The following is a 24,889-nucleotide window of genomic DNA, read 5'->3' on the forward strand; positions in this document are numbered from 1 at the left end:
ACCCATATGGGCCGGCCACGTAATGCGCAGGGCGCATGGATCGTGAGTAAGCGAACACAGCCATTTAGACGGCAACCCTGGGGTCCGGCGGCAAGATGGGGCAGGAGTACACATACATTATACATCAAACTTCACAATGATTCAGCAGGTTTGTGGATTTTTCATTAATTTTGTAGTGTAACAGTTGTATACCGGCATCTCTACCGCACTATCATCAGTCCGTGCCCATAAGGAATTACAGCCAATGGCCATGACAGGAGGTGACTGTGAGGACAGGAGTCAATAGAGCAAAATATCTGTCTCGTGAGACGCCGCTGCAACTCAAACAGGTGCGTGATGGTATAGCTCACCATGTCAAGAGTGGTCTCGTGTAAGCGACGGTATCAAGCAGAGACCGCCACAACCGAGGCTGGTGTGTCCGCCGACCCTATACGTGTGCTGTTCCCCAATGGTGGCGTTGACGGTGTGGAGGTCGGGACCATGAGTCCCAACACAGAGCCGGCCTTCTGTCCCTGGACAGCGAATGGCTCGGTTACTCCCTTCTGTTCTTGCGCATAAGAATGCGTAGTGTGTGGTAACGTTGGGGGCACAAGACGCCAATAGTGGTATGAGAATTAATGCCACTCGTGTATCGTGTACAGCGTCAGGTCAACATAAAGAGAAGTCCTGGTCGTATAACATGGCCAGTAATAGAACAAGAACATGAACTATAACGAGGGAAGGGTACAAGGAGGAGGAGCACTGAAGGGTGCAGACGTCTGTTTGCATTTGTGGTGGTAGGGGATGTTACTCCCTCAGAAGAGGTTCAGCGGTCAGGGACCGGGAGGAGGCGTAGGAGTGGTTTTTGTGCATGGGGTCAGGGCAGGAGTGTGTGGGCCACGCTTCAACAGCACGGCCGGTGCAGTGGCCGCACCCATAGCACGGGGCTAGATTGTGACGCGCAGGAGAAGAAAGAAGGCAGTATCTGCTCTGCCGTGATCCAGCAGGCTAGGCGTCGCCTGTGGCCTGTAGGGAGTGGGAGTCGCAGATGTGGCCCGGCTCACGGGCGCGTATCGCTGTAGGGATACAGAGGAGCAGATCTCGGCATGGGCCCAGTCCTAGAGGGGGGAGGATGGGGCAACAAGCGCTGGTGTGGTCCGCAATGTATCGTGTCTTTGTGACCCCTCAGGTGCAGGATTCCTCAAGTGATTCCCCGCTCCAGACACGCCTGTTGAAAGGATTGGAGGGTGTCGTCCCAGAGCTGCGCAATGGGGAATTTCCGGAGCCCTGCTGTTTCGTCCCGATGCAGTACTGCACTCTCCGCCTGTGCCCAATTGGTAAAAGACGTGCGCCAATGTTGGACATGCGGGGGCGTGCTGGCCTTCCATCATTTAGTGAGCAGGCGTTTAGCTGTGATCAATCCCAGGTCCCAGAACCTGGATGGCACCCTGTTCAGCTTGGTGCGCTTGTAGAGTCCCAGGAGGCAGGCCTCCCAGGCCCGCTGTACTTTTTCGGTAGTGCTTTGCGTGAGTAGTGTTGTGACCTCCTCCCAGTATGTCTGGTTGTCGGGGCACAGCCAGAGCATATGCAAGAGATCCGCTCCGATCAGGGAGCAGCTTTGGCAGGCAATGTCGGTGACTGAGAAATACCTGTTAATCTTATCGGGCGTAAGATAGGCGCGGTGCAGTATATAGAATTGAATTATCTTAAAGCGGGGATTGCGTGGGATGTTAGTCGGCCCAGCCAGTGCCACTGCCCACTCCTTGTCAGTCCAATCCCTCCCTCTGTCCGTCGCCCATTTTTCCCTCAGCTGTAGGGTGGAAGGTTGTGTATGTATCAGTAGGGCCTTCTCCAGCCAGTGTATTATGTGGGACCCATTGCCTATGACATGTAAATATTGTATGAAGTGGTTCATTGGCAATTCCTCAGCCATATCACCCTAAGCGGCGGTCATCGTGCGTATGAGGGACGCATGCAATAAGAATTGCCCGGCTGGGAGGGCTGTACCCTCGGCAAGGGCTGCAAAGGTAAGCAGGGCACCATCCGCGTAAAGGTCTCCCAATGTTTCTATGCCCGCCTGCGACCAGCTCTCCAGCATAGCTTCCGTCAGTACTCCGCCCGCTCTGGGGGTGCCCAGTAGAGGGAGTATCGGGGCATCGGGCTTCGTCATTCGGGTGAGCCGCAAACAGCGCAAGTAGCATCTGCGCGCCACTGCCAAGTGTAGCTGAGTGGGTCGGGGGGTCTGGGTCAGCGGGTGAAACAAGGTGCATATTTGCGTCTGAGTCCAGGTGTCGGCGTCCGTGGCAGTGTCGCCCAGGTTCTTACCACAGAGCCAGCCCGACACTCATTGCATCTGCGCTGCCAGGTAATACAGTTCCATATTGGGGACCGCCAGGCCTCCCGATTCGGTGGGCATGTACAGCTTCGCCAGCGCCACACGGGGTCGGCCCGCGTTCCAAACAAGATCTCGGAGCAAGACCTCCAATTCACGGAACACCCTGGTGGGGACATAGGACGGAATGTTGGCAAAGTAATATAACAGCCTCGGCAAGACTATCATTTTGGCTAGCGCCACACGACTGGGCACATTCAGAGGCAAAGACTTCCAGAAGCCTATCTGAGCACGGATGGAGGCGACCGCTCACATCAGATTCCCCTCCAGGACGTCCGTGGGGTTCCGATAGATGTGGATTCCCAGATATCGGAACGTAGTGGAGTACCACTGCAGTCTTTCTCCGCCGAGAAAGATATCGTTCTCAGGCGTGTGCGGGCTGAAGGAATAAGCTCCCGACTTGGACCAGTTGATCCTTAATCCCGACATGCCCTCGAAAGTTCGGAAGACGTCGGTGAGAGCGCTCGGGACACTGGTCAAGTCTTTGACATATAGGAGGAGGTCGTCCGCGTAAAGCGAGATCACTTGGGTTCCATCCGCCATTGGGATTCCCCACGCACCTCCTTGTGTCCGGAGGATCGTAGCTAGGGGTTCCATGGCTAAGGAAAACAGCAGGGGTGACAGGGGGCAGCCCTGCCTAGTACCCCTCCGCACTCGGATAGCGTCAGACAGCAGGTTGCCAATGCGGACACGAACCGTGGGCCTGTAGTATAGTAGATCAACCATTGTCCCATAGCCTCTCCCAAGCCGTATTTTTCCATGACTGCCCTCAAATATGGCCATTCTACAGAATCAAACGCCTTTTCGTGGTCCAACACCAAGCACCCCGCCCGCGGCCAGTGGCGAGTGACATATTCTTGTATACGGAACAAACGTCGGATGTTGGAAGAGGTGTGACGCGCTGGGACAAAGCTGGTTTGGTCGTGGTGCACTAGGGTTGGGACGAGAGGGGCCAGCCGCTGAGCTAGGGTAGAGGCGAGTATTTTGTAATCCGTGTTTAATAGGGCCAGGGGGCGATAAGAGCCCATCTGAGTGTCGTCCCTGCCAGGTTTGAGTATGGAGACCAGATTAGCCTCGTTGAGTGTGGGAGGGAGGGTGGAGTCTTCCGCTGCCGCAGCATACATCTTCAACAACTCGGGGATGAGGATGACCGAGCCCGCCTTATAAAATTCGGCCGGTAAGCTGTCTGGGCCGGGGGAATTGCCATTAGACAGGCTAAAGATGGCTTCGCGAAGTTTTTCAGGTGTAAGCGACGCCCCGAGTTCGCCCTGCTGCGCGACTGTCAGTTGGGGCATCGGTAGGCGGAAGAGGTATTCCGTTATGTCGGGGAGCGGGTCATGGAGCCGGGAGTGATATAGTGCTTCATAATGGGCTGTGAATGCTTTATGTATGTGGCACTGCGTGTAGAGGAGTCCCCTCCCATCCGCACGGATCGCCGACACTGGGGATGCGCGATCCTCCTGCGCAATCAGCCAGGACAACAGTTTGCCAGGTTTGTCGCCTAAATGGTGCGTGCGTGCTGCATAATTAAGATTACAGGGGGTCGCCAGCAGGTCGGCTTCCAGCCGTGTTAGGTCACCCTCCAGTTGTCTCCGCATGTGTCCCTGTGTACCCAGGCAGTGCCCTCGGATTACAGCCTTGAAGGCATCCCACTCAATCTGGGGGGGAGGACGCTGTATTGGAGTTGTCCTCAAAATATTGCGCAGTTTGCGTAAGAAGGGAGTCGCGGAAAGCCGCATCTAACAAGAGGGCCGGTTGGAGGCGCCAAGTGGGGATGGGTGGGTGTGGACGCTCCCATGCTATGGTCAGGACGTGTGGGTTATGATCCGAGTGCGTGCGGCCCATGTATCGTGTGTCTACAACAAGGGGGAGAAGGTCAGTGGACACCATAAATCGGTCTAGGCGTACATGCAGGTCATGTGCGCCTGAGTAGTAGGAATATATCCTCGTTGTAGGGTTATGCGTCCACCACGCGTCGTGGAGGTGCCATTGTGTGGCCCAGCTAATCAGTGCTTTCATGGCGCCATGTGCCGGTGTGCCAGCGTGTGGTGGGGAAGAACGGTCCAGTGTTGCGTCCAAGATGCAATTATAGTCTCCCCCAGGATCCACGGGATATTGTGCCATGTCGTCAACGTTGTAGAGAGACGGGCGAAGAAGCTGCCCTGGTCAGTGTTTGGGGAGTATAGGGAAGCCAGCACTACCTGCTGGCCATCGAGCCTGCCCTGGGCAACCACGTATCTGCCTTCAGGATCTATATGAGTGCTCGAGACCGCCCAAGGGGTCCCAGGACGGACCCACAGAACCGTGCCGCGGGCGAAGGATGAGTACTCTGTGGCATAGAGTCGTCCACGCCACCTGCGATGTAGTGCACGCACCTCCGCTTTGTTCAAGTGCGTTTATTGTAACAGTGCTATATGGATCTTATGGCGCTTTAAATAAGAGTAGATCTGGTACCTACGTGAAGGTGTGTGCTTGCCCCGGACATTCCAGGTGCATATCCGGATTTCAGCCATGATCATCAGTTGTGTAAACCCCACTCACACCCCCTGGCCCCGGCTTCCCAATTGAGGCTCCCGCCAGATCCCCCGGTCTCATCCCCGCCTCTGGTCCAAACATAGCTGCAAACAAGGTAGTCAGTGACTCAATCAGGTGCATAGGGATAGGGAAGGAAGGGAACACCATAGGCCTGGAAAAGGCAATACAATAGAAAATGCCCCGGGGCCCCTCTCAGCCGAGAAGGTCCGCTGTCTGTGGCGTGATGTCCGGGGGAACAGTGGACTGCTGGGAGTCCGGCAGGCCGTAGACAGTCTCGTCGTCACTTGGAAACGTGGTCGGGCTGGCGTTCGAGGCAGAGGAGGGGGTTGGGGGCCACTGATTTCCGTGACTCTGCATAAGGCATCCTGCTGCTCCTGCAAAATCAGGTCTGCTGGTGGTGAGCGGGTCGTCGCCTCCTGTGTGTGGGGAGGTGTGGGAGATCTGCGCCTACGGCGCCGTCTTGATCCTCGTGCGCGCGTCACCGTGGTAGTTCCCTGCGCCTTCCTAGGTGCCTCAGCCACTCCGCCATCCAGCCAGGCCTCGACCTCCTATGGGCTGGTGAAAAAGTGTGTTTTGCGCTACCACTCTCAGCTTGGCGGGGAAAAGTAGTGAATACTTGAGACTCGCCTGCCTCAGCCGCCGCTTCACCGCCAGGAATGAGTGCCTCTGCCTCTGCACCTGTACGGTATAGTCAGGGAAAAACATCACTGTGGTGTTGTCTATCCGGATGTCGCCGAGTTTCGGAGACTCAAGCAGGATCGTGTCACGGTCTCTGTAGTTCAGGACACGTAGGATCAACGGCCTGGGGTTAGAGACAGGAGGGAGGGGCCTCGTGGGCACGCGATGCGCCTGTTCCACCATAAAGTATGGCGATAGCGTGCCCTCCGGCAGAAAGACTCTAAGCCAGTCCTCCACTCGACGTGTGGGATCCATCCCCTCCCATTTCTCTGGGATGCCTACCAGCCTGATGTTGTTCCTTCGCGCTCGCCCCTCTGCATCCTCAGCGCGTTCTTCCAGAAAGTCCACCCGGTTAAGGAGGTCTTGTATGTGTTTGTCTGACTGGCTCACTTTGGGCTCCAGAGCCGTCACCGCGCCCTCCAGGGCGGTGGTGCGATCTTGCACTTTCTTATGGTCGGCCTTAAGGTGGGTCAGGTCTATAGCCACGCTGTCGATCTTGGTTTCCAAGGAGGTGCGAGTTTGCTGGAGGGACTCTTCTAGACGCTCCATGACAGCCAGCACATTGTCCAATTTCGACGTCACCTGGTCCGCATCCATCTTGGACGTCGGCTTGGCCAGCTTCCCCTTCGTCGATGTGCCCCCAGTCGCAGTGCGTGTCTTCACTCCCCCAGACATGGGCCAGGCGATGCACGTGGGCAACCTCTGTACTCGATAGGGGCGCCCCGGTGTATGCAGAGTAGCTCCAAGCGTCAGGTGGCCGGGTTATCAGAGAGCCAATGCTCCTGGGCACAGTCTGGGCATGCGTTGATGCCTGTGTTGATGTTAAGAGGCAGACCGCATAGCCTGTTGTCTTCTGCTGAGCCTGTGACAGTGTCTGTGTCCTGTGTCGGGGGGGATTGCGGAGCGGTAGAGCAAGCAGCGATAGCGCACAGCAGGGGCCCAGGCAGCTCAATATGCCAGCGTGGCAACCGGCATCATCGATTCTACTCCCCAAGGGTTGCGCCTCCAGTCGGGGTCTCACAGTGTTTGCGCCCCACAGGGTCCGTCCCGCCCCGCCTGTTCCTTACTTGGTCCGTGGCCGCCTCTAGAAGGCAAGGGGCAGCAGGGCACCGTCTGTCGCCAGGAGGGGTTCCTCCACCAGGAATTATCAACGGGGTGCCTTCCACTCCAGGATGCGATGTGGAATGGGGCTGGGTAGTCCGCAGTGTTCCAGACCCCCGTCGCTCTTCAGCAGTCCGCCCCCCAGGGGGCTCCGTCACCTCAAGCCTCAAAGCCCCGAGTCCGTGGGCCTCCATTCAGCGCGCCAGCACCCCAGATACAGAGCTGTGCCGTCCGCAATGATCAGTAGCATACCAGTGCAGTTCGGGGGGGGAGAGTAGGTGTTCCCCGCCGCCGGGATGGTCCCACTGAGGTGGTGTAGGAAGCAGGGCCTGTGATCGGGTGCCCGGGCCCTCGTGTCGACTGGGCGCAGGAAGCAGGCCGCAGCGTAACCCCCAGGTCTGGCAAGTCAGAGGCAGTGTCCGAGCCTGGCGTCTCGCCACTCACATCAGGCACCCGGGCCCGGTCCGCTGATTTCGGTGGCGTGCAACTTTCCCCGATGGCGGGAAGCGATGAATGCACAGTGCCGCAGGGAGTGCACTGAATGGGAACAGTGTCGGGAGGGGGGAGGGCGAGGAAAACCGTCCGGTCCGCACCTGCAGGCGCCGCAAGTGTCAGTAGCGTGTCGCATAGGCCGCCCCTCAGGGCCTAATATGCAAACCGAGGCCTCGGCCCCGAGTAGGTGAAGTGTCCCATGCAGCCCGCCCCCGGCACAGGCTCCGCTGGTAGGTCGGATGTGGCAGATCATACTCCAGCGCGTCCAAGCGTTCTCGCCACTCGGCCGCCGGTGCGGGTTCTCAGCTCAGTTCACCCCGCGTCGGCAATCTTCGGAAATGGCGGCCGTGTCCAGACACAGGCCTACTCCGCCGCTCCCGTCCTGTCGTGGCCGTCCACAGCGGCCAGGTCCGGCCCAATCGCAGCTTCGGGAAGGGGTCGCCCGGCAACACAGTCCCAGGAGGCAGAGAAGGTCGCCCGACCCCCCGTCACAGGCGTCGTAGGCTCCAGTGGGGCTTCACATGGATCGCGGCCTCCGGCCTATCGGAATGGCCGATGCCGCGGGCTTGCGTTAGTGGGCACCCCGGGACCGCAGCTTCCAGGGCGGCAGCGGTCCCCCAGGCAGTGCCGGTGCGGGGCCCAGTCAGCGATCGGCGTCTAAGTCGGCTGGTGGGTGGGCGGGAGTCGTTCCCAGGTCTGCCCGCAGTTTCGGCTCGGACAGGATAACTGGAGCGGATAATTATCCCAGGAAAGGGGAGCTCGGGCCGGAGCTCTACCCCACCACGTCCATCTCCATTGCTTGCCAAGCCACGCCCCCATAAAGTGCAATATGATGCAAGCTCAAAGCCTTGCAATGAAATTCTTATCAGCACTATACAGACTTAAAAAGCAAACGTCTAAATATAGTCATTAGACTTATCTGCAGATCTCAAAATATCCTGCAGACCACTCCCATCATAAATGCTTAAGAGGCAGAAGTGCTTGTCACAGAATGCACTCCCAAAACACTTATTTAAACCGGTCTTTCATCCATCTAGACAAGATCATAGCTAATGTTCACACTATGAATAATCTGTAATTTTTTAGAACGACAGATACATTGTTGTAGGCACTGTCTTAGTTCTCCTTGCCAGGTAAAACCAACCCCCTTCAGGATTGAATTCCTTCTTGACTTGTCCAAAGCCCTCCCATCAGATGTACTCCTAAATGACACCAAACATAATATTGTCAAATTCATAGACATATCTTTGAGTCAAACGTTCATTCAGTCTTCCCAACAGATTCAACACCACATTCACATCCCATAAAGATCTGTACCTGGAAACCAGTGATGTTGGAACTTGAATGCATGCTAAGCAGCAGTCTTCTCACCAGCGCATCCTTACCCACTGAACTACCATTCACTAGAACATGCCCTGCTGCAATAGCTGACCTGGGCACATTTATTGTTCAATGAGACTGACCACTATCAAACAAATCAGACTAATAATGACATGCACTACATCAGCTGAACCTGGATCCTGTTCCCTTTCCATACTACAGAAAATCAATTTCTGCTGAACCTATCTGTGTGCTTTCCATGTTCTAGGACCTCTTGATTTTTAAATAAGCTCTGAAGCCCACTGTGATAGGACTGGCACCTCCCAGACTCTCCCGAAATTCTCTAAGCCATTAATACTGATTGTCTTGCTCCCACAAGTTTGTGAATCTTCCCCCAAAAATCATCTCCTGATATCTCCCATATGACCGGGTAACAAGCCTGATTCTTCCACTGGGATGTTATAGCCACTGCACATTCCCTCCATTGTCTCACCATCATCGTCACTCTCAGTAGCATTGTGAATGAATGAAATGAAATGAAAAGAAAATTTATAAAGCGCGGTGGTTAGAGGCGTCCCAGCGCTATGGAATGGAAGGAAAGCATACAGACTTGGCTCCCTCCAGTCCTTAAGAAAAGCATCCACTGCCTAAGCCTCCATATTTGGAAGCCAAATGAAAAACCTATCTTTCTGAGAGTTCAGCCTGATCACATATAAGATCAAACTAAATGAATCAGAATCAGTATCCTCAAAAAACTCTCTCTGTTCAACATCCAATTGCTGGAGTCCTAGAGATACGTTGAGTTCCAATCTGCTGCATATTTTAAACCCAGGGAATATGCTCTGCCTAGACTAAAATGTTCCTTGGCAAACAATACTTCCAGAACACCTTCCCCATATTTGTCACTCCCTTCAACCGAAAAGTTCCCATCCGCTTGACGTATCTCACCGCAGACGCTTTGTCATTTCTCAACATAAAATAAAATTTTGCTGTGGCCTCTGAAAAACACTTTACTGCAAGTGAACCAGCTAGTAATTTTAGAGAATTGATCTTAAAAAACTTTTCTTCCTATTGCTAAAGACGTCCGGGTGAGGTGTGCGTAGATCAATAGCCAAAACAGAAATACAGTCTCCAGTTGTTGAAGAAACATTGTGAAGCAAAGACCAGATCTATTGGTTTTGCCAATGCATGCTTCTTTGTATATGTGAGAAGCTGGCAGTGGTGCCTGCTGAAACTGTTGTGTGTGAGAGCTTGTACTGCTGTTGTCTGAGGAGCTTGGTCTGTGAGATTTTGGGAACTTTTTCCTGCTGCTATTTTGCAGAACCTGTTCTGTTTTCAGTGAAATAAACTGAAGTTCTGTACAGTAGATTTTTTTGTATGAAGGAAGTGTGCCGATCTGCAGTGTGTACATTATTTGTACTTTGTATGTTAGTGAAGCTTGACAAAACCTTCCTTTCCACTGTGTAAAAACAAAACTCCTGCATATTTCAGGCTCGTTCTATCAAATGACCTTTAGGAGAGAACATTTGACTTCTGAAAATCCCTTTTTCTAGAAATATCCAGGCCCCATTCTGTGTATTCCTCAAAGCTGTACCACCCATGCCATATCTAACTCAACCAAATCTCGCCATAAATGTTATAAACTGGAAGGTGTAAAATGTTTTGTCACATTCTTTTGACTAACACTAGTACAAAGAATGGCTGACAACCAATGAGTGTTTTGTTTGAGAAGCAGTATTTTCAAAACACGTCTTGTGCCTTCCGTGCTAGTAAAGATTGATACAATTGATGATTATTTTACGCATTCCTTTTCCAGGTCAGCACCCTTCACTTTATTGGGTCTTTGGGGGAGGTTATTCCTATGTAATCTGTTCGAATTTAATAACCAACTTTCACCTTTTTGAACATTCTAGGAGCGCTATAATTGAGGTCAGTGGAATCGGGTGGTGGAAATGGTGGACCGAATTATGTGGCACGATTGAGCAGACTTGCTTATTTAAGGCAGCACAATCTGTGGCATTATTGTTTGCATTGTTTTTCATTTTCAATACACATTAATAATGTCTGGGCAAGTGTTCACCTGATTAGTACTAGTTTAGCACCTGGTTACAGAACTCAGCAGCTAAAAGATTACCCATTAACTTTCAAAATGTGTCTGCTACTGTGTGGCTTCATATGTGTAGCAACTTTGAGATAGAAAGAAAAATATTGGTTCGAGCCATGTGAGATGTAGATCACGTGCTTTGCATAGTCTGCCATCCAGTGTTGGGTCCGGATGTTTGCACTTTGTTTTTCTTCAAAAAGTATTTTCCTGTCACGAGTTAGGTGACTCTTCCCTTCAGTGATAGTGCACATGGGCATCGACTCCATTGTTAGATTGTTTTTTTTTCCGCAATCGGGTTCGGATGTGAATTGCGGTGCTCCGGTTTGACACCACATCTCATCTTCCCCTTGATGCGCAATCCACTACTGTTGGAAAACGAGGCAGTATCTGTGAGGCCTGCACAAATAACATGTCACAGTTATCCTTCACTAGGAACCAAACACCCTATTGTAACGCTTGACTCTCGGAGGGTAGCGTTACAGAGCAGTCTAAGGCTTACTCAAGAGAGTTGGTGTAGGCTAGTAATCGCCATTTATAGGTATGCAGAAATAACACTCAATAATGATTGTCCACACTGTACTTTGCTTTATAAAAGTAAGAGTACATTTATGGTTTAAATCTTTTATTAAATTTCAAGACAAATGACACAACAAAGAGCATGACCCCCAGCTCCCAAACTTATCTTAGTACAGACATCAAGTGTCCTAGGTAGCTGTGATATTATAGGATCTGCTTGGAGCGGGTCTGGTGAAGTCGGTGCAAACGGCGCTACAAGAGACAAACAACTGAAAGAGCCCAACAATCCCACCCCCACCCCGCCCCTCCCTTCGTCCATCAAACGAGATCAAAATAAGAAAAAAAAGAGAAAAAAAAGGGAGAAAAGTGAAAAGAGAAAGGGGGAGGGAGGGAACAGAGTGTCTCCTGAGTCACCGTTGACTGCGAGATCCTCGTTTGGAGCTCACCTGTGGTATTGGTGTATCCGCTAGGCGTAAGAGTCGTAGATATCTAGGAGACGTCAATTCCCTGAATTCTGTCGTGAGCAGCGCTAGAAAGGGACGCCATAGTTCGGGAAACTCTGAACCTTTACCCGCCAGAGTAAGTGTCATCTTTTCCATCCTCAACACTGTCCAGAGTCTTTGCAGCCATCCGGAGTGTGGGGAAGGTTGAGGGGAGCGCCAGTGTGCAAGTATGTTCTGAGTAGCCGCACCCAGAGGGATAGCAATCAGGCGCCCTTTCCGCGACTTACCCGGATACATAAGTGCGTTGGGTAAGCCGAGAAGGATATAGGCCGGGAAGCACGGGAGTTGTGTATCTAGGTGCGAATCTACTTCATCTAAAATGTGGGACCAATACGACTGAATTCTGCTGCAACCCCAAAGAAGATGTTCAAGTGTACCCACCTCCCCACACTCCCTCCAACACAGGGCGCTCTGGCGGGGGTCAAACTGGTGAAGTCTCTCTGGGGTGTAGTACCAGTAGGTCACTACTTTAGTCAGTGTCTCGGTAAGGCCTGTATGATATGTCGAATGCCTGGCTCTATAATAAATACTATCCCATTCCCTATGAGTGAGGGTGCGGCCTAAGTCTCTCTCCCAGGGCACTCTCCCCGCATTATATGTGTGCACCGTGGTGAGAAGGGGGTGTTTGTAGAGATCTGAAATGAGTTTCTTGTCTCCAAAGCTAGTGATAAGCCACTTCTCGAATGTGGTTAGTAACCTCTGATCCCCGGGCCTAACTTGTGGTTGTGTACATTTATTACACACACACTACTCAATACTATGCAACAATTTGCAAATATACATAAGCTGTTGGAATTACTTTGTGACATTGCATAACATTTCCACCGCTCCCGAAGGGAGGGTTGGGTATAGTACCACCACTCCCATGTTTGAACATCATCTTTCCCTGTAATGCAGTAGGTTGACACAACCTGGAGCAAAGGCCTTACCAACATGCACCATTCCAGCGGCGACCCACCCCATCATCTCAAAAAGCATTAAAATTAGGTACACCTGGCCTGGGGACACATAACCCTGACTGTGCATCTCATACTGACCATACAGTATGCACCTCTACATCTTAGTGGCTAGCAGTGTGAGTTGTTCTTCACCTACCGCAGTAGCAAGAATACATGTTTGAGCATCACTTTAATTGAGGTACTCAGCATAGCTGATAACAGTTGTAATGCATTGCAATTAAAGCCCCTAAAAGGCATCCCAGTTAAAATCACTGGATTACGCATATACAGCCAGACACCCTAGCAGGAATGTCTGGCAACATAACCTCACTTTGCTTATGAATTCACATTATGCATGTGACTTACAGTCCCACCATAAAAATAACATTGGTAAATGCACTTCTCGTGCACCTGCACCTCTTCACCTCCAGGGGATGCCCTTCGACAGACATCCCCAGTACAGCCTTCCACACATTGAGGCAATCCTTAAGGCACCCCACAGCTGTAGAACAAAGATTCCCGCCCGCGTGAAAGTTGATTGTTGGCTGAGCCCTTGAGGGGTTGTTTCTTTGACTTCCCCTAGAGACTTAGGGTAGGGAGGGACTTTCGTCTTCGTGCTGGGGGAGACTGGGTTGCTCCTGCTGCTCCCCCTGCACCTTGGCACACACCTGGTTGTGACCCCGTCTTCCTGGGGGCACCACACGCAGTTAACAATCTGCTTTTCCTTGCAGGCCTGTCCGGGCCTGCAAGGCATTATGGGGCGAATCTCTCCAGCCCTCCATAACATAGTAACGGCTCCCCTGCTGCTTGGGGAGAGCCGCCCCACCATCGCTGGCGGTCCCATGCCGCTCCGGATCCTCGTTGGGGACCCAGTCCCAGGCAGGCCCCTTGCTGCCAGGTGAGCTATGCAGCTCGGGGAGCCCACCCACGGCTGCTCCTTCTTCGTGCCGGGGGCTCGGTCCTTCCCGGGCCCCTCTCTTTTCCCAGGTGTTGGGGAGCCACCAGGCCCGCACCCCCTTGTATTCATTGCGGTCTGCCTGCTCCGGCGGGCAGACTCAGAGGCGGCCTTTCCGCCGGCGGGTCTTCGGGAGATGTGACAGCACTTCCCCCTCGTCCGCCTTTGACTCGGGCCTGGAGATGGGGTACCGGGCCCATGGCAATTCTTCACAGGGAGCGCGGCGGCGCTCCCCGACTTAGCTTCTTCCGTTGGGGCCCCGGGCCCCTGATGAGTCTTCAAAGGGAGCGCAGCGGCACTCCTCGGCTTATCTTCCCTCGCGAGGGGTATTGAGCAACGGCGCACCCCCCTCCTCTCTAGCAGCGTCATCGGGTCCAGGAGTTTGGAATCCAGGCCCAAGGGAACCTTCACGGGGGCACGAGGGCGCTCCCCGGCTTCCATTGTCGGCGAGAGCCAGGGTGGGCTCCTGGCCCCCCTGTTTGGGCTCTTCACGGAGAGCACGACAACGCTCCCCGCCTTTACTTCTTCTGGGGGCAGCCCCCAGGACCTGACCCACCCCGGGGCACATCTAGGACTGGCGGCGGAGCCCCATGCGCTTCGACGTTGGTCCCAGTAGAGGTCAATGGTCGCCTACCTTCTGGGGGGCATATCTCAGTCCCCAGGGTACCGATCTGCACCATTTTGGCCTCTTTTTGCTTCTGATGGCGTTCCCCAGCCACTGGGAGCACTTTCTTTCGCCCTCATGGTCTCCAGGAGGGTGAGTTCAGCAGGGAGCGGTCTTCACTGGCTCCCTACACCAGCCTTTCGCCTGGCTTTCTTTCTGGGCCCCTCGTCTCCTTGCGCAGAGGCCCAGGCTCCTGCTCCCTGGTCCTGGTCTTCCCTTGTGGTGCACGTCAGGGTCCTGGGCCAGTCTGGAGGTTCTTTTTTCCAGCTGCCCATAGTGCCAGCCTCCAGCATCAGTCGTCCTCAGCAGACCACACCCTAGAGAGAAATCCTCTTCCAGTGCAAACTCTTTTTAAAGAATTGGGAAGGGCTGGCAGGAAGTCTCTGTTTGCCCTATCAAAGAGCGACACATCACTTCTCTGGCCCTGCTCCCTCCTTCCTGCCCAGGCCTCTGGGTTTGTTCAAAATGGGGTCGTCCAGGGGTCTCATGCCACATGGTCTTTGAAAAGCACCTTTCCCCCTTGCTGCCTTCTCTCCAGAGCAGCTTGGTGCCTGTCACAAGGTGACACCTGCTGATGGATTAACCTGAAGCTCCACCCATCTTCTCCTCTTGGAGAGGAGGCCTTTGCCCTTGGAATGCTTGTCGTGAAGGGCTAGGCCTCTGATGCTACAGTTTGGGGAGGAAGGTAATTAATCCAGCCTGGCAGGGTCAGCCCCAGCCAGGCTCTGGTTATGAGCTGACTCGGAGGAATATGACATTTCTAGATGGCCCAAAAGGAGTACAAATATGACTTTGGACTCTGCAGAATATTTCTTCTCACCTAAGTTACAGTGGACTCTAGTGCATGTCTAGAATTTGTAGGCCCTAGGAAAGTAAAACTATCTCATGTGGTCCCCATCCTCAAGGGAGACTGATGAAATGGTCTTTCAGTGAAAACATTAAAGCACACTGACCTTCCCTTCCATGTTTTTTCTCATTGTATAAATCCTATTCCATGTCACCACCCAGCTCTGCATAATTCCTGCCACACCATTCAGTTTGTTGCTGCTCCTGGGCTGCGCACACCAGGAATCTCCCCTGCACAGCCCCTACACGTGTGCACATCTGCATGTAACCAGCCCGGTGCCCCTTACTCCGGCTGCAGCGCAGCTGCCTACTCTCACCATGGGGACACCGGTAAAATCCACATGCAGTTTCTTTCATCATGAGTTCACTATGGGTGAGTCCCAACTTATGAGGCTCTCCCACATTAAAAGCTCAACAATTAGGTGTTCAAAAAGCGATGGTCAGAACCATCTTCTAACAACTACCCGAGACTGTATTGTTTCTCAATCGAATTTCCAATTCTCTGTATATTGTTTTAAGTCAAAGTCTTCGGTCGAAAGATTTGTGGAGGGCAGTTGGTTCCTAACGGCGTCTGGCTCGCTAGCAATTAATGGAACGGACTCCATTCAAATTCTGTCCTGTGTGTTGCGCTAAGTTTCCACGCACCATCTTGCATGAAGTGTGCAATCACTGTCTATCCCTGGAACACTGTGACGCGTGCCGATCGTTTCGATCCAAGAAGACGCTCCGTGACAGTCGGGCTCGACATCACGAAATGCACTAACAAAGTGGCTCCGCACCGGACATCTTCGGTAAAGATTCCGACCAGGAAGAATTCCACGCACAAGGAGCCGAAGCAGAAGGGAAACCCATCTCTGTGTCCGGAGCCGACTCCAACATGAAAGAACAAGAGCAAGTAACACCAGGACAGCGTACCGTGAGTACAGACACCCCCCTGCCACAAACATTTGTCAAAGAAAAAGGCTCTGGTCCTTCCTCTGCCCTCGGGCCTAGATCGGCACTGAGAAAGTTTCGGACGCCCCGCCCTCGGGCCCGGCACCAAAATACAAATCAAAGCCTTCCGGCTCGGGATCGAGTCGGCTCTAGACGATGCTGAACCGAAACCTACGGCATCGAAATCGAAGCACGTTGTTGTGGCCATTCGCTCGCTACCCAAGAGTAAATCTACAGAGCCAAAAAGTACAGCCCCCAAAGGGAAAATGCCTGTTCCATCGAAGAGCCTCGTTTCGACGTCCCGCCTGCAAACACGTATCCGAAACAAAAACAACTGGTGATCTACCCAGATTCTGGACATATTCATGTGAAACTGCCAGAGAAAAGGAAAATGGGCTTGCAAGAGGACTACCACATTCCTTTAAAACACAAGAATGTGGGTACTAATCCTTCTCCTCCTATTACACCTACTTCACCCATTGACTCAAATTTGCTCATCACACCCCACAAATTCCCCACCACCTCAATCACCTGATATACAAGATGAGGGGAATGGGCCTGAAGATACACCACAGGACACTATTGACCCCTGGGAGGGCTATAATACAGATCCCATCACACACAACGATCCATATCTATACCCTTCTAGACCCTCACAACCTGATGACAACAGAAGGTATATAGAGCTATTTAATAGGGCTGCTCAATACCATGGGGTGGAATTACATAAAGAGGCTCTTGAAGAGGATTTTCTATTTGAGACCTTAAGTTCCTCTCAGAGATCAACACAGACACTACCTATGCTAAAGGGAATGCTTATACATACTGACAAGATTTTTAAAGACCCTGTGCGGGCAAGAATTATCACGCCCAGAATTGAGAAAAAGTACAAGCCAGCACCTTCTGACCCCACTGACATCAGGGGTCAACTTCCATTAGACTCCTTTGTAGTCTCCAACGCTCGCAAAATAGCAAACTCACAAACTACAGGAGATGCCCCTCCTCCTGATCAGGAGACAAAATTAATGGATACCTCGGGCAAAAGAATAGCATCGCAAGCAGCCAATCACTGGTGAATTGCAAATGCACAAGCTCTCTTAGCTCGCTACCTCAGAGCTCATTATGATGAGCTAAAAAAATGAATGCAGTTCTTATCCGACGAGTAATAAACCAAAGCTAAAGACCTAATTCAGGGAAAATGAATTACCAAAACTTCTATTAGGTGCGCCATAGATGCAGCAGACACAACTGCACGTGCGGCCAACTCCAGTGTGTTGCAACGCAGGCATTGTTGGATCAGAATTTCGGGGTTCAAACCCGAGGTCCAAGCCTCTGTTCTGAACCAACTCTTTAATAAAGAGCACCTATTCGGCCCTGTAGTGGACACTTCTCTAAAAAAGATGAAAAAAAGACACCAAGGTCGCAAAATGCTTGGGGGCCCTGCAACTCCCTTCCATTTGGGGATCCTTTTGTCGCTGCTTTTACAGGAGTGGCTCCAAAAACACTTCATTGGAGAATCCCTCCCCTTACAAGGGCAATAATCGCCCTCGTCAAGAGGTAACTTTTGAGGAGGATTTAGAGGGAACGGCAAGGGAGAGGCAGAGGCAACTCAACACGCACTTCCCCTCAAACACCCAACATGACTTCCTTCCTCTACCCCCGATTATTCCACTCCTGGTGGGGGACATCTCTCACAATTTCTACCCATCTGGAATACAATCACCTCAGACATTTGGGTATTACAAATTATCCAATATGGTTATTGCTTGGAACTTGCAGACATTCCCCCAAACATTCCTCCAAGATTGCACACAATGTCACAAGAACATCTCAAACTTATCAAACCAGAAGTTCTATCTCTGTCCCATGACAATATCAAGGAACAGGTGTATACTCCCTATACTTCCTAATTCCGAAAAAAGACGGCTCTCTCAGACCTATACTGGACCTCAGAGACCTGAATCTATACATCCAAATGGATCACTTTCATATGGTGACACTCCAACAAGTACTCCCGCTCCTTCAGCAAGGCGTCTTTCTGTCAACCTTAGATTTAAAGGACTCCTACTTCCACATCTCGATACACCCCGCTTACCGCAAATACCTCAGGTTTGTGGTAGGGGGGGCAACGTTACCAATTGAAAGAACTCCCATTCAAAGTCACTACTGCTCCCAGGTTTTTTACAAATGCTGCCAGAAGTCGCAGCTCATCTACGAAGACAACACATTCACGTCTTCCCATACTTAGATTCATGAAAGCAAGCTCGCAAGCAAACGGTCTACAACATACTTACAAAACCGTGCCGCTGCTCCACGACCTTGGATTGTCAGTCAATCTGGCCAAGTCACATCTCCAACCCTCCAACACGCAAACGTACTTGGGAGCCACTATAGGTACACAAAAAGCTCTGGTCTATCCCAATCTGGCCAGAATCTGCAACATTCAAACTCTACTTTCCCAGTTCCAGCCTCAACACTTATTGCCAGTTTGGGTGTTCATGCAGTTACTGGGAATGATGGTGTCCTGCATCCTAATAGTCCCTCTTGTAAAACTTCAAATGCGTCTCCTTCAGGAATGTGTAGCACGTCAGTTGAATCATTCTCAGGGTCAGTTATCAGATCTAGTATTGATGGATGGCCGCACTCATCGCTCTCTGCAGTGGTGGAATCCACAAAACCTTTCCAAAAGGCAGCCCTTTATCGACCCGGTTCCACAGACAGTGTTAACAGCAGATGCATCGCTCACTGGTTGGGGAGCTCATCTCCAAACTCGCCCAATTTGGGGCATGTGGAGCCTGCAGCAAAAACAGCTTCACATAAATCATCTGGAGCTTCTAGCTATATTTCTAGCGCTGAAAGCCTTTCAAATTCACCTGGTACGAAAAACTGTCCTGATACGCGCAGACAACATGACAGCAATGTATTACATACAGAAACAGGGGGTGGCACTCCAGCTGTCTCAATTAGCACAGACCATCTGGAGGTGGGTCATACGCCACAAAATATGTATCATCGCAGAACACCTTCCAGGAGTAGACAATCAAATTGCGGATCTGCTCAGCAGACAGAAACAACAGATCCATGATCCATCAACACTCCACCCTCAAGTTCTCAGACATAGATCTGTTCGCCACACACCAAAACGCAAAATACCCAAGCTTCTCCTCCAGGTATCCACACCCATTGTCCAGAGGCAATGCATTATGGATGAATTGGTCAGGGATATTTGCCTACGCTTTTCCGCCTCTCCCACTCATTCCAAAATTCCAATAGTGCTTCGGACGCTCAGGCAGGCGTCCATGACACTAATACTAGTTGCTTCCCCTTGGGCCCGTGGTTCTTGACCCTGATGGAGCTCTCAGTAGTTCTTCACCAAAAGCTACATCTTACACCCAATCTCCTCATGCAGAGTCGTGGAGAGATAAGACATCTAGATCCTGGTCATCTCAACCATGCGATTTGGCACCTTAAGTCATAGAGGTTTGCTACCTCAATCTTCCGCCCGACTGCATGAACATTACAAAAGAGGCTAAACATCCTACTAAAAGAGCTTGCTGTGCAGCAAAGGGGAAACGGTTTGTGATTTATTATAATAACAATAAAATCAACCCGCTTGATGCTTCCATTCAAAACATCTGCTATTTACACATCCATACGCTTACATCTTGCTACAATAGCCACATACCTTCAAAATAGACAACATCTTTCTCTCTTCAGAGTGCCTGTTATTAAAGCATTTATGGAAGGACTCAAAAGAGTAATTCCCCCTTTCCACCTGCCCCAATGTGGAATCTCAATATTGTCCTCACCAGACTAATGGGTCCACCCTTTGAGCCATTGCACAAATGTGAGCTGCAATTTCTCACTTGGAAAGTCGCTTTCCTCATAGCTATTACATCACTAGGGAGAGCAGGCGAGCTTCAGGCATGAACCATACAGGAACCATTTTTACAAGTGCACCAAAACAAAGTGGTTCTTCGGACTAATCCTAAATTTTTACCCAAAGTAATTTCTGCCTTCCATATCTAATAATCTGTTGAGTTGCCTGTGTTCTTCCCTCAACCAGATTCTGTGGCAGAACGTGCTCTACATACCTTAGATGTTAAAAGAGCATTACTCTACTACATAGAAAGAACAAAGTCTTTCCGTAAAACAAAACACTCTTTGTGGCTTTTGCTCCACCTCATTAAGGCAATCGCATCTCAAAATCAAGTATTGCATGATGGATAGTCAGTTGCATTCAGACATGCTATGCAAAAGCGAAACGAACATTAACAATTCACCTTAGAGCACACTCAACTTGCAAACTAGGGGCTTCTATGGCCTTCTTAGGAAATATCCCCATAGATGACCTCTGCAAAGCTACAACGTGGTCTACACCTCAGACATTCACAAAACACTATTGTGTAGATGTCTTAGCAAGACAGCAAGCTAGTGTGGGCCAAGCAGTTCTACGTACACTCTTTCATACCAAAGCAACAGCTACAGGTTAGCCACCACTTAGGGAGATTACTGCTATATAGTCTATGCAAAGCATGGGATCTACAGCTCACATGCCTCAAACGGAAAATGCTACTTACCCAGTATGCATTTGTTCTTGGCATGTAGAGCTGTAGATTCACATGTGCCCTTTCTCCTCCCGGTTACCTATACCTCTTACAGTGATATCTTACTTAAATACATATACATGGACAGCTCTATTCTACTGCTCTTACTAATCACCCTCTGCGGGAAAACAATCTAACAATGGAGTTGATGCGAAAGGAGGAGTCACCTGCCTCGTGACTGGAAAAGACATATTCGAAGAAAAACAGAGTTTAATCATCCAGACCCAACACTATATGGCAGACTATGCAAAGCATGTGTATCTACAGCTCTACCTGCCAATAACAGATCCATAGTAGGTAAGTAGCAATTTCCTTTTGTTATTGGCTTCTGCAAATTATGCACCAGGTGGTGGATCATTTGGACAGTTTGGTGTAAATCCTTAATTCTGCAGAAAATGCGGCAGATGCAGAATCACATACTTCTAGTGACCCTGTCTATAATCAAATGATTCGCTATGTAAGGACTCTGCCAGACATGTAGAGACCAATTCACACCCATTCCTAAAATTAGCATTGACAAACCCATTAGGTCTGGGTTTAATGTGCCAACTCATATAGTATTAACATATTCAAGCAAAATACAGAGGCAGGAGCTAGCATGAGTGGGCTAAATGGTTACAGTTGCAAAGTAGTCCCTCGTGTAGTTCAATGCAAGCACCCAAGTGGAGGCAGAACGATTCATTTAGACAGCCGGTGGCATTACGTGAAAGATGAATACTCCACTGAGCTGAGCCAAGATGTGATCAACATGGTCCTAAGCCACTGACTGAAAAAAGCTGATTGCAGATGGCCAGTGTTTGAAAGTGTCTGGCCCAAAACCCACTGAATGTCTATTGTTAGCAAATTTTAGACCATGACTAGATTAACCATTTGAAAGATGTGCCTCTAACCAATCAGCTTCTTTTATTATCACGGAACACCTTTTTGGTTGATTATGGATGTTGCTCTTAAACAGCCATTTTAAGAATTCTGTAAGATATTTAGTGCTTTTTGGCTGTAGAAGTTGAACCTTATTGCATGCTTTAAACATTCAACAGAGACTCAACAGTGCTTGTGTCAATTTTGGAGCATGGCGTGTTCCTCAGTGATTAATACTAACACCCATGTTTTTTAGCTTGAGCTGCTGAGTTATTTACCCGAGTGCGATGGTCTATCTATACATTAACATTTAGTTGACCGATAACTTTATTTGAAAACGCCTTGATCAATAGCATAATCAACCTTCTTTACTGCACGATCAAGCTACAAATGTGGATGGCAAACAACTTTCTGTCTAATCCACACAAAAAAAGAGTTCCTACTGATCTCATTCATACATCCCACACTCATTGACTACCTAAAAGTTGGAGGTATCGTCCCCTTCATTTTGCATTTTCTACTCATTAAAATCACTAGTTGTTACCCTAGACTTCGCCTGCTTTCTCAAACAACACTTCAGCAGCAAAGCCTAAGTTTCCGATTTAACCTATGTTCACTTAAAAAGATCAAACACTCACTATTCCCCGCTCTCCTGAGAGGTGTAGCACTTACTATTGTCATTTCTTTCGTGACTTTCGTAATTCAATAGTAACTGGTGTACCAGAATCATCACTTGTGTCACAGAAAGCTGCTGTACACTTTAGTCAGACTCCGCTACTAAAAATAGCACTGCATCTCTCCTGTATTGAAAGTCTTACAATGGATGCCCAGTGAAGCCAAAAATGTAAGACTGGCTGTCTAGCATACACAGTATTCATTTGAGGAACCCAAGGCTAATCTGCATAATATCTATTGCATTTCACTTTTTGCTTCTTGCACTAATTTTGAAGGGTGCAGCAGCACTCAAAAGTTCTTAAAGATATCATAAAAACTCCCTAGATATAGCCTACTCCTTAATAATATAAAGTCAACATTTTAATATATAATAGTCCAAATTTATATTTACAACTATTCTGAATTAATTTCAAGATCCAAGAAATCCTAATGTTTCTCTGGTATTCAATATAAAACAGAAAGTTCTAAAGTGTCCATATTCAACCGGGACTCTTGGTTCAAAACCACAATTATGCTGTTGCTTTTCTCACCCTTACTTTCTGCAAGTTGTCTTGTAAATGTTGGTGGTCCTTCCCCTGTGCCTTAAACCAGCATTCTTCGACCCATAGTTTCTTATGGTGCGTCTTGTCTTTTTTTGTTTGTTTTCGCTATTAGCTCATGATCTCAGCTGTTGTGCCTCCCTTCTTTCACAGATGCCACTGTAGTTGGGTGAGAGTAAATCATGAAGACTTTGCAGAGTATCATTTCGCAAAAAGGGCATCTCTCCATAGCCACTATTAATCAAGCATTGCTTACTAGACAGCATGGTTAAAATCTCAGATCAAGTTAATATCCCATATGAAGGAATGGGTACGATTTGGTACTATACACAGATAAAGGTGACATATTTGTTTTATATGGCAAACAAGTACATGTTGTTTATCATATATTGTGGTTGTGAGACACCACCGTGTAATAAACTCACAACCCTGTCTTGGGTCCAGTCAGGTTTCTTTGTCAAACCTCAGCTCAACCCTGGGTAGCTGTGGCTTTGAGCAATCAGCTTTAACAAAGGAGCAAGGGTAAAGCAACTTAACAGCACCTAAACGATTAAACAAGAAAGAAACTTCACTCTTGAGAAATCTGACACCAATTTATAAAACTAGTTGGTATTCTTATGAATTTATAGACACAAAAACAAAAAGATCCCCTAGCGGGGTCCGGGGATGCAATTACTTAAAGAAACTTTAAACCACAACTCTAACCGTGAACAAGCATTGACAAATTCAACACATTTGATACTTAAAAACTTTTCCATCAAAATGTTTGTCAAAGTTGAATCCCAGTTACTTTGCGCGACCCACCCCGGAAGGAGCAGGCCTGGGGAACTAACAAAGCCCTAAAAAACAGTTACCTCCAAAATGAAGCGTTCTGCAGTCCAGTTCCTGCGTTAATGGGAACTTGCCATTTACTCCAATGGAGCAGTCCTGATATAAGAGATGCAAGATGCTGAAGGATGCTGAGGATGCTGTGCGGTTGACTGGAGACTTACTAGAACTAGTGGAGCGACTTTGGCCACAGGGGTTGATGTACCTCGCCTTGGTCCAGCAATAGTCCAGTCACCCCTGGACGTCTAGCCTCTGGACACAACAAAACCAGCGGTTCCCCTCTTCTGGCGATAACTCTCCTTCTGGGTAACTACATTTTAGTCCGACAACCCTCCCACGTCCAGCAGACTCTGTGTAACTTCTGAGCATTGGGACTCAGTCTCCCAGTCTACACTGCGACAGTGAGTAGCTATCTAGTGATTGGGGCTACCAACACACCCTGGCAGGCTTCCTCAGCTTTTGTTACCCTATGCTGCGAATAGGAAGTCAACCTAGTGACTCTTAAAGTTTCTGCTTTGGGCTAGGCTCAGAGGACCACTCTTCATAAGCAGGATGTCACCAGCCCAGTCCTATCTTCGTAGTGATCAGCAGGTGCAGACCAGTTTCGGTTCAGCCTCTTCTTTGCCAGGTCCAAGGTCAGCAGGACAGTCAGTCCTCTTCTCCAATCCAAGCAAGATCTGAGTTCTGGGGACCAAGGGACCCTCTTTTAGTGCCAGAAAGTGCCCTTTGGGGATATTGCGGTCACTAGTCCACAAGCTACTTGGATCCCTCCTGCCTAATGACAACTTCCTGTGAAGTGTGGCATCTGTTTCACAGAGTGCTCAATTCTGCTTACTCTCAAGATGGCTGAATCCCTCTCTGTGTGTGGCGCTTGGTAGCCCTCCCTAGGGGCGTGGCTACCTCTGGGCTATGCGTCACATTGATAGAGGATCAGTCCCTCTTGTGTGTTCATGCCAGTTGCTCATCAAAGGCGGCATCCCTTTTGGAGCAAGCCTTTTGGGCTCACACGCTGTGTGACTTTTCCGGCCAAGAGGAGATAACATTTCCTCTGCCGGCAGAACCTTTGTTGGCTTGCCTGGTAGACATTTGCACTTATCCCCAGGAGGCCCGAACACTGTCCTGAGGACAGACCTTTGTGTGCAACTGAAACGAGAATTGGAAGCCTTGGCAACAAAGTGGCAACTTACTAAAGTTGCACTTTTACCACCAGTGACATTAAATCCGATTTGACTATCTAATTGGAATTAATGAAGTGATTTTTTGATACCTTGAAGTACCAACTTTAGTAATCCCAATCAGATGTTAGTGGGGCTGAGATGTCAGCCTATAACTCTTTTTTGCCAATGGGTCGACTAGCATTTTAACAGTTAAATTACATTGTTGATTTTTATAGTTAAGACCTTCAAAACATGAAATTGCAGGTCCA

The 24,889-nt window shown here is 49.7% G+C and overlaps 1 protein-coding gene across 2 annotated transcripts in view; it reads left to right on the forward strand.

Annotated features, from left to right (window-relative positions):
- Positions 1-24,889, forward strand: part of ZFYVE26 (zinc finger FYVE-type containing 26) — a 657,581-nt gene that overhangs the window by 294,173 nt on the left and 338,519 nt on the right. The window lies entirely within an intron of this gene.

The sequence above is a fragment of the Lissotriton helveticus genome, chromosome 9 (genome assembly GCF_964261635.1).
Source record: "Lissotriton helveticus chromosome 9, aLisHel1.1, whole genome shotgun sequence".
NCBI classification, from domain to species: Eukaryota; Metazoa; Chordata; class Amphibia; order Caudata; family Salamandridae; genus Lissotriton; species Lissotriton helveticus.